Consider the following 9,202-nt stretch of genomic DNA (forward strand, 5'->3'; position numbering starts at 1 on the left):
GTCTGGGTGATCTGCTAAAAGTAAAACACCTAAACATTCAGACTTCCTGTGTGAGGTAAACTCCACTGTCTGCTGCCCTGGTGCTGAAATTGACAGTGACTTTCTGCATGTGCAAATAAACTATTCAATAACAACAACAGTACAAGGAGCTGATCTGCTGTATTTTGTGCAGTATTCTCTGTATGTTACATAAATATGATTCACCAGAAAGGAAAAAACACTGCAGTTGGCGTGATGCTCAGACCTGCAGTGAGCCACACTGCCCTGGCATGGCATTTTGACCTAGAGAGACATCACGCGAATCCAATCAAATAATTCCCACTGAGACAGCAGCAAAGTCTTTAACTTAAACACATTGTCTTACTAACCCTCCAGTGTTTACATTGAAGCCAAAGGGGACTGTGTGTAATGTGGCCAAACTAACAACACTTTGGTATCTTTCCGAAGTCTTTAACAAAGTGTATGCTGTGGTTTCCCTATTTTTGATTTTAAATGTACAGTTAGTGTATTTTAAAAATAGTCAACGTATATTTGTAAAAAATATTTTTGAAAGTTTTTTGTATTTCAAGAAGCGATAGTGTTAAACAAGCTATCCATCCCTAAAAAAAAAGTTTGTTAAGCAACAGGACCGTAATACTGTGGGAAGAAACTGAACAAACTGATCGGAGAGCAGAAAAACAAAGTATTGTCCGCTGGTTTCAATCCGTCTGAAGGTGAGCTGTGTAGTCCGTGCAGCTTCTAATCCTGACTATTCACGCTAGTGTTAACTGGGTTAGGAGGTCAGTCGTTTTTCTTTAGGAATAGTGTCTGTCCTAAGATTACTTTTCTCTTTAAGTTATGATACAAGTTATAAAGAGGAAATGTTCTCAATGCAGGTGTCTTAAGCCAAAAATTAATAACTAAATTCAGGATTTTTACAAATAATCCAGGAACACCAGTGGCTACTGAATGACCTTTTCCTCTGACAGAGATCAGTTCTCCCATCTGACACACTAGGCATGAATAAAACACATACACACACACATCTTGGGTAAATGATCCAAGAGCAAATATATACAGTCCCCTAACCCTGAACTTTGCATCAATCTTAGTTAATTGCAGTCTTGTCAGGAGTGCGATTATTCAAACAGGTAATGCAAATGTTAATGAGTTCAAATTTGCATATCTTTATTTTCCCATGGTTGAAATGTCATTGGTTATGACGCTCTACAATGAAGAATGTCACTCCTGATGGCCCCCTGATACGTTGTTGGCCATTAAGAGGCCAAAAAAAAAAAAGAGCAACTGAAGGGGATGGAGGAGAAATAAATAAGGTGCCGTGCTCCAAATAATAGAAAGGAAATGAAGACTTTTATATTCAAACATAAAAACACACTCACGCCATCATTGCAGCCCTGTTATCAAATTCAATTTTGGCAGAATATATTAGTAATGGACACAAAATCTGATTATATTCAGTAAAGGAAAAAAATTATATTGATGTATCCAACCAATAAGAACTAAAAAGAAAAACAAATACCCCTTTGTAGTTTGAAGTCATGGTTGTCCTTTTACTGTAAGATATGCTGTTGTGCATACTATGCCTGCAACACACATTTCAAGTGTTGTTGGCATATTGCTCATCGTCATGCGCCTGATTTGACATGGCTTAAATAACTATCTTCCTGCCAGTGATTGGCATTCACACAAGAAGGGGTGAGTGGGACTGGGGAGCAGATGGTGACATTCCACATGACCAAACTGATCAATCAGCATGCTGGGACGCAGGTGCAGCACAGGCGGGCAGCACCACACCATCTATTTCACCATCTACGGGGCGCAAACACATGGGCACCAATCGTGGCACCCTGAGGGTCTGCATGCTCCTCTGTCCCGCTGTGCCAAGGTTGATGACATCAGAATTTCCCATCCGCTCTTCCACAGGACGCCAAGAAAAAGGAGGAAAAAAAACACTGCATAAAATCTGCAATAACAGCCCGGCCTGGGATAGGTTGTGTAAGTGACGTCAAAGCCAGGGACTCCCATATTTCACCCTGGTACTAAACTGATAAACCAAAAGAAAAAGTGGACAAAAGTACCATCACATTTGGGCTTTAACAGTGTTATTTTTGGGATCTGCTAACAGTATTTGAGTAGTAAAATGACTAAAATGTCTTCCTTAGTGCAGGCACACCGTGGATACTTTTGCCTCTCACAGTGTCACAGGACACCATTCTAATATTTAGCTTTTACAGAAACATGACAAAATGTTTGGTTACTTTTAGGGCTATAACTAACGATTATTTTTATTATTAATTTAAATTCGTTTTCAATTAATCAATTCATTGTTTTGTCCATAAAATATCAGGAAAAACTAAAAATGCCTATTATCATTTACCATAACCCAAGGTTATGTATTCAAATAGATTTTTTTGCCCAAAAAAACAACAAAAAATCCATCCAAAACACAAAGCTATTCAGTTTTCTATCATATATAATAAATACGCAGTCAATCCTCACAATTTAACAGCTGGAACCATCAAATGTTTAATTAATCTATTATCAAAATAGTTGCCAATTAATTTTCTGTTAATGAACTAATCAACTTATTGACTAATTGTTTTAGCTCTAGTTACTTTCCTAGCAATTTAAAATAATAATTTCTTGGATGTGCTCTTGAGTACTTAAATTAAAAGTAGTGCTGATTGAACTGACCAACCAATCCTGGTTTACCAATATTGTAAAAAAAAAAAAAAAAAAATGCTTAGCATTTTGTATTTTGTTTATGCCAATTCAGTTTATGCAGCAAATATCTGTAAATAATTTCCTTTAGAGGACATGTCAGTGAATGCATCTTAAAAGCAAACAGGCCTACTATACGCATACAGAGGTAAGCAGGTTGGCTGTGGTGTTTGATACCTGCTGGCGTGACTCTGTACTGAGGATCTACTGTATCTGCGGGATAAGACCTGACAGCAGCAAGCTGATCTTACAGTCTGGCCTGGAAGAAGTGGGGGTTGTAAGAGGATTGGAGCAGCCATGGCTGCATGGTGCACGTGAGAGCCAGACTCACCGACCTCTCCACCACGATGACCTCGCTGTCCCACATTCACCATAACATGCAAGGAGAAGACGGGTGGCTTTAGGTCACAGCCAGTCTAATGTGTGACCTGCTCGATTTCCTGGGAATATGTCATGAAATCAAAACTCTGCAACAAACAAAATAAGTGGTGTTTGAGGGCAAGAAGTGCGTTTAAGTGTACCAAATGTACTATATATTTTAAGCTACAATATACAGCAAAAGGTACAGAATATTAGCTTTAATGGTTTTCTCTTGAAATAAAATGATCTGAAAAAATAAAACATTGTTGGGCTCTTCCTGATCATCCAGAGTGGATGGTCCTTGTCAACTTTGTCTTTATATATTTCTCATTATATTGATACATGTCTCCATATTTTAAGTATATTAAGTATTAGGGAGTGTTTTCCTTCAAATTAACCTGCATGTGTTTGGTAAATACTGCATGGCATAATATGAAATATTTCCTCTAAAAAGTAATATTTTGTGTAGAATTTTAATAATCAAGCAATGTAAGCCCACACGTGACTCAGAACTAAGTAGGCTACATTGAGGAGGTATTGTAAATTGTTGCCATGGATTATATATGGCCACAAAAATGGCATCAACTTTGGGAGGAGTGTTGTGTACATTTTAACATTCGGAGGAATGAGCAAGGGCAAAGACTGCTGACATGAGATCTTCCAACCCAAATCAGAAGTGACAGGAGAGTGACAGTGAAATAAATCAGTCCAGAATAGCCAGCAACCGAAGGCCAAAAACAGAGTGAGAAAACAATGACTAACAAGGAAACAACATTTTCTTGAGATTTAGATGAAGTGTCACTGTTCCACACCTCCGGTGTTGTTAACAAGCCAGCGAATGACAAGGTTTGATGGATGTGTGTGATACGTTATAGAAAGAAAGAGAAAGTGTCAAGAATATCTAAATGTTGAAGCAAAGATCTATTTCATCAAATTACACCAGCAATAAACATGAGACATTTTGGCCACCTGATCATAATTAAAGCATTTGTCTGTTAAGTAAATGAGAAAATGTTTTACAACTTCAGAGACTGTTCCCAAAACAGTCAATAACATTGCAGTGTTTCACACACCACAACTAAATTAACAATATAATCCTACAGCTTTAGATCGTAGCTCTTCTGTTTTACTCCAATTTATAGTTTTAATGTTTAAAAAAATAAAACAAAAGTTAAACAGGCCTAAGTAAATATTTACATTTCTACAAGTTCAGGGTAATTTTTATTGGGCTTTAGTATGATAAATTAATGTTTTATTTGAATGTCATACACCAGAGGGTGCGAAGCTCACCTACAAGACCCACAGAAGCACAGAAGCAAAAAAGGCAGAATAGAATATCAATCATATCATAGATAAGATATATGTAATATTTACGACCTGCTCTAATGCTGCTCCATGCCAACTTTATGCCTCACGTCGCATGGCTCCCTCCCTCATATGTCCACAAACTATGAGACTATTTTGTGTATTGTGCTCTCTAGGAAACAGCTCATAGCTCTGTTCTGCACGTCTCTCCTTATTTGCTTACAATCCGCCCAAACCACTACAGCTTAGTCTATGATCAAACACAAGATTTATACAGTTGCTTATAGGTATCATAGCCGAAATTTTACATAATTTAACCTTTCGCAAAAAGGCAACCATTGATGTTCCAGGATCATTTTTCATACAATTTCTGGAAACAAAAAAGTAGTTTCAAATATTCAAAGCATTCAGTGTATGTTAAAGGTATTAAAACAAATATCAAATCAAATATGTTTCTTGTCATACACTTTCTTCTAAAACGTGTGACTGTTAGGAGTACGTTTATGACCACAATATTTAACATACTCCTCAGGTCTTTTCATGGCTCAGCTACAAGAACAATATCATCAGCATAGTGAGGAATAAATACCAACTGTGAGATTAGGGGTTCAAATTCTGTAAGCAACCATCAAATTTTCATCAGTGTATTTAAAATTTTACTTCATTTTAAGCACTCCCCCCTGAGTCACTCTAAAGGGCAATGTAGACAAACCTGTTCTATGATCATTAACCTGTGGGCCTACACACACAACCTTTTCTTGATAAGGCAAAATGTTTTATATTCATACCAAACTGAAATCGTCTGAGAATGTCTTCATTCACGCTGTTAGAAGCTTTCTATAGATGCCATATCAGTTATCTACTAACAGGCCAGATGTTTACAAATAATGGGAAAGTCTATAGGAGCACATTTTATACACACCGCTTAAAAGACTCATTCCTTGAACTACACTCATAATAAATATGATGCAGATTGCATGTGATTAGAAAAAAACATGGTCACATAAGTAGCTTCACTAGTCAGGCTGTTCTTAACCTAGTGGCATTACCTTCCATATTAATGTGTCCTTAATTGAACACTTATCGCCAGAAAAGAAAGTACTTAAATCATATTCCAATTTTAGCAAATACAATAGACCCATTTTCCAACACAATTTTCAAGGAAATAATTAATTATTGGGGGACCCAATATATTTACCTCATTCCAAAATAAAGTTAATCTGCAAATGATTTGGATTACAAGCATTTTTTAAAAATATTTCTTGTGTCCACTTATTTATATCATTACATTGTGTAAGGTCAAATTACTGACAATGCTTTAAAAATGTAAGGCTTTACCATTCATCCACTCAGACTGTAGTGGTGATAAAGAGAAGTGTTTGCCATCATAATATGTCAGTGAAACGTTAATATTGGCCAAAATCTATGCTTCACAAAAACTGACAGAGCTATACAAAATATAAAGGCGGTTACAATATTTAATAACATTTGTCACTGCAGAGACTCCCACACTCACACACACTTAACATTGAGATTAGGTAGTCAACCAGTAGTCAACTATTTTTTGTATTCCTTGTTGTCTGACTTGGGCCTCTGACACTTCAGATCATGTCAAAGACATTATCAAATTCAGTGCGCTGAAAAAAGGCTCAGTCACTGAACAAACTGAAAAGCAGTCACGTACTGTGCTAAGAGACACAAAATAAACACATGTACAAACAAAACTGGAGCAGAGCAACGTCAAGTCCTGCAAACAAACAGAAACCAAGTAGCAACACTTTTATTATTCCCTCTTGTTCCTGTTATTCTTATCTTGAGAGGTATAAAGTCATGCGAGTTACTGTATACTTGCACATACATGCCTTGCCCATGTGTGTCTGAGTCTATTGCTGTCTTGCATTATGTTTCATGACCATGGTGTCAGTGGAGCAGTGGAGTAACATTACCTGTTTCCATCAACAGATGGCAGCATAAAATAAGTCATGATGAAAGAATTTATTTAGGTCTTGTTTTTCTTGACTAGGTGGCTTTATTCCTTTTGAATTTTCACATTAATATTTTCATAAAAGGGATATATATATATATATATATATATATATATACCATTACGATTTTTTTGCAGGTTAAAAACAGTCATTAGAATCAAATTAACTGGACATGTGCTTAATACATGTCATTTTCAGCAGGTTTACTGATGTGACATAAGTGAACGTTATATTTATATATTCTGGTACAGACAGTCTCGATACAGTTCATCCTCTCAGGTTATTTTTTTTCCGCCAGCTGTGTCTCAGATTTCAGCTGAAGGAAAAAATAGTAAACTGTGTGATGAGCAAAGACAAATCTTGGAACAATCTGTCTGTGAAGCCTTTTTGGTGTTTGGGCATTTCCTCAGCGAGAGTGTGATCAGATCAGATAAATCATATACAGAAACATATTGGTAGATATCGAGATAAACACGCGCTGGTAAATGATCGGTTTACATGGTGAAGTGATATCATCCTGGCTGTTTACCCGTCATTGTCACTATCTGATCAAGCAGCTTCCTGCAGCAGCGCCCCTGCCGGCTGACAGCGGGGCTACAGCGCACAGGCCTGCGTCAAGTTCCGGGAGACACAATGAAATCCCAGTCAGGATTTTAAAATTAAAACTCCGTTAAAATGACACGTACAAGTCTAGAAAAGAACAGGATAAGGATGTATTTATTTATCAACGAATTCTAAGTATTTGCCAGTTCATAGGAGTTGGGAATAAAGCAGGGTATGTTGGAGGAGAGTTGTGCAACATGTTTGACTCATTGTGTCTGCCCTCTCAGTTGTGGCAGGGAGAATCAAGTGGACCCTTGCCTTTTCATGTGTGACACCCCACCTTTGTGTCATTGCTCAGCGTACATGAAACGCAAGGAAACGCAAAATGAAACGCAAGGATTTACTTTTTCAGTTAAGTGATTCATCCTTTTGTCTATAAAATGTCAGAAAATAGTAAAAAAAAAAAATGTGCATCATAGAGTCCAAGGTGACTTATAAAAATGTTGTTTTGTCTAATCAACAGTCCAAAACCCAAAGGTATTCAGTTTACTAACACATATGACGAAGATAAGTTGAAACAAGATGAGATAAGATAATTGCTTGAAAAAGTAACTGAATTAATTAATAGATTGACAAAATGCAAATTAATTAATTAATCAATCGACTAATCAACTACTCAACTAATTGTTTCAGCTCTACTTTGAAACAGTCATTGTTTGGGCATAATTTGAACATTTAGATTCTGAATTTAGTTCCTTATGGGCCTTAGTTCCTGGAACTATCTGGTTGAAAAGGGACAGTAGTCTGACGAGAGCATGAGGTTCGTGAAATAAACAGTGTTTGCTTGAAATGTCAACCAACAAAGCTAATGGAGCTAATCTCAAGTACTGTACACATTGAAATCTACAATAATCCATTATATTTCATAAATTTATTACATGTTTTGTATCAACTTAAGAGGGACTGCAACTAATGATTATTGTCATTGTCATTAATCTATTATTAATTTTATTATTAATTAATTATTATTAATCGTTTAGTCTATAGAAAATAGTGAAAAATGTCCATGTTGTAGTTGCCTGTTTTATCTGACCACCACTCAGTAACCCAAAGATTTTCAATTAAATATAATATCAGACAAAGAAAAGCTGCTTACAGTGGAGAAGATGGAGGGAGAGGAGATGGAATCAGTAAATGATGATTGAAATTAAATAATTAATCAATTATCAAAATAGTTGCAGATTGATTTAGTAACCAGTGTCTATATCTGTTAAACAAAATGTAGGGGATAAAAAGTACATTTTCCTCCGAAATGTAGTCGAGGAGAAGAAAGTAGCATAAAATGGAAGAACTCAAGTAAAGTACAAGTACCTCAAAATTGTATATAAGTACATTGCTTGAGTAAAGCACTATATATATTACGTATATCAGGGGCACCAAACGCCCGGGTTCCCTGTGTGGCAATTAGTTTGAGGTAATTTGATTAATTTCAGAGTAAGAGTAGAAATTGAAATGTAGTATTCCAGCATAGAAAAACTTGCACAGAGTGGCAGGAATGGGGGGGGTCAGTAGGGAGCTCTTTTTTGCCACAGAGCCCCTAGGAGGTTTATCTGGACCTGGTGCACACCCTAAAACTGCAGTACTATGTACTATGTGTATTTCTTAAAGGTTAGATTCATAATTTTTCAGGTCTGTCTTACAATACTCACATGCCCATATGTACATGAAAACAGTTTTTGCTTTCTGTAATCCTTCCCCCTGTTCATACTGATCCTTGAAAGATCCCTTCCTGATGTGCTTCCACTGTACATTCTAGCGTTTATCTGAAGGTAATATGAGTCTTCTGTAGTCTGATTTAGACAAATCAAGTGGATATCTTCCAAAGTTAGTCTTTTTAGTACGAAATGCCCTCTTGTGTTAATTGTCCCCAAGGAAACACTGAGGGTATTCAAAAGGGTATTCTGCACTAAAAAGACACGCACTTGATTTGATTTATTCAGACTCATTTAACTTCAGATAAACTTTGGAATATATTTTTGCACAGAACGAGGACTGTGCATTTGTCCCCCATTACTTCCACTGTAAGCATGTTAGGAAGGGATCTTTTAATGGCCAGTATGAACAGCAGAAATTACTACAGCAAGCAAAAACTCTTTGTATATACATCTGGGCATGTCAGTATTGTTTTAAGACAGACTTGAAAAAAATATAAACCAATTCTCTAAACAAGTCATACTTTTATTTCGAAGGCGGACTCCCTCGCTACTTCCGGGCTCGTCTGCGCTACC

Source organism: Siniperca chuatsi, linkage group LG4 (genome assembly GCF_020085105.1).
Source record: "Siniperca chuatsi isolate FFG_IHB_CAS linkage group LG4, ASM2008510v1, whole genome shotgun sequence".
NCBI lineage: Eukaryota > Metazoa > Chordata > Actinopteri > Centrarchiformes > Sinipercidae > Siniperca > Siniperca chuatsi.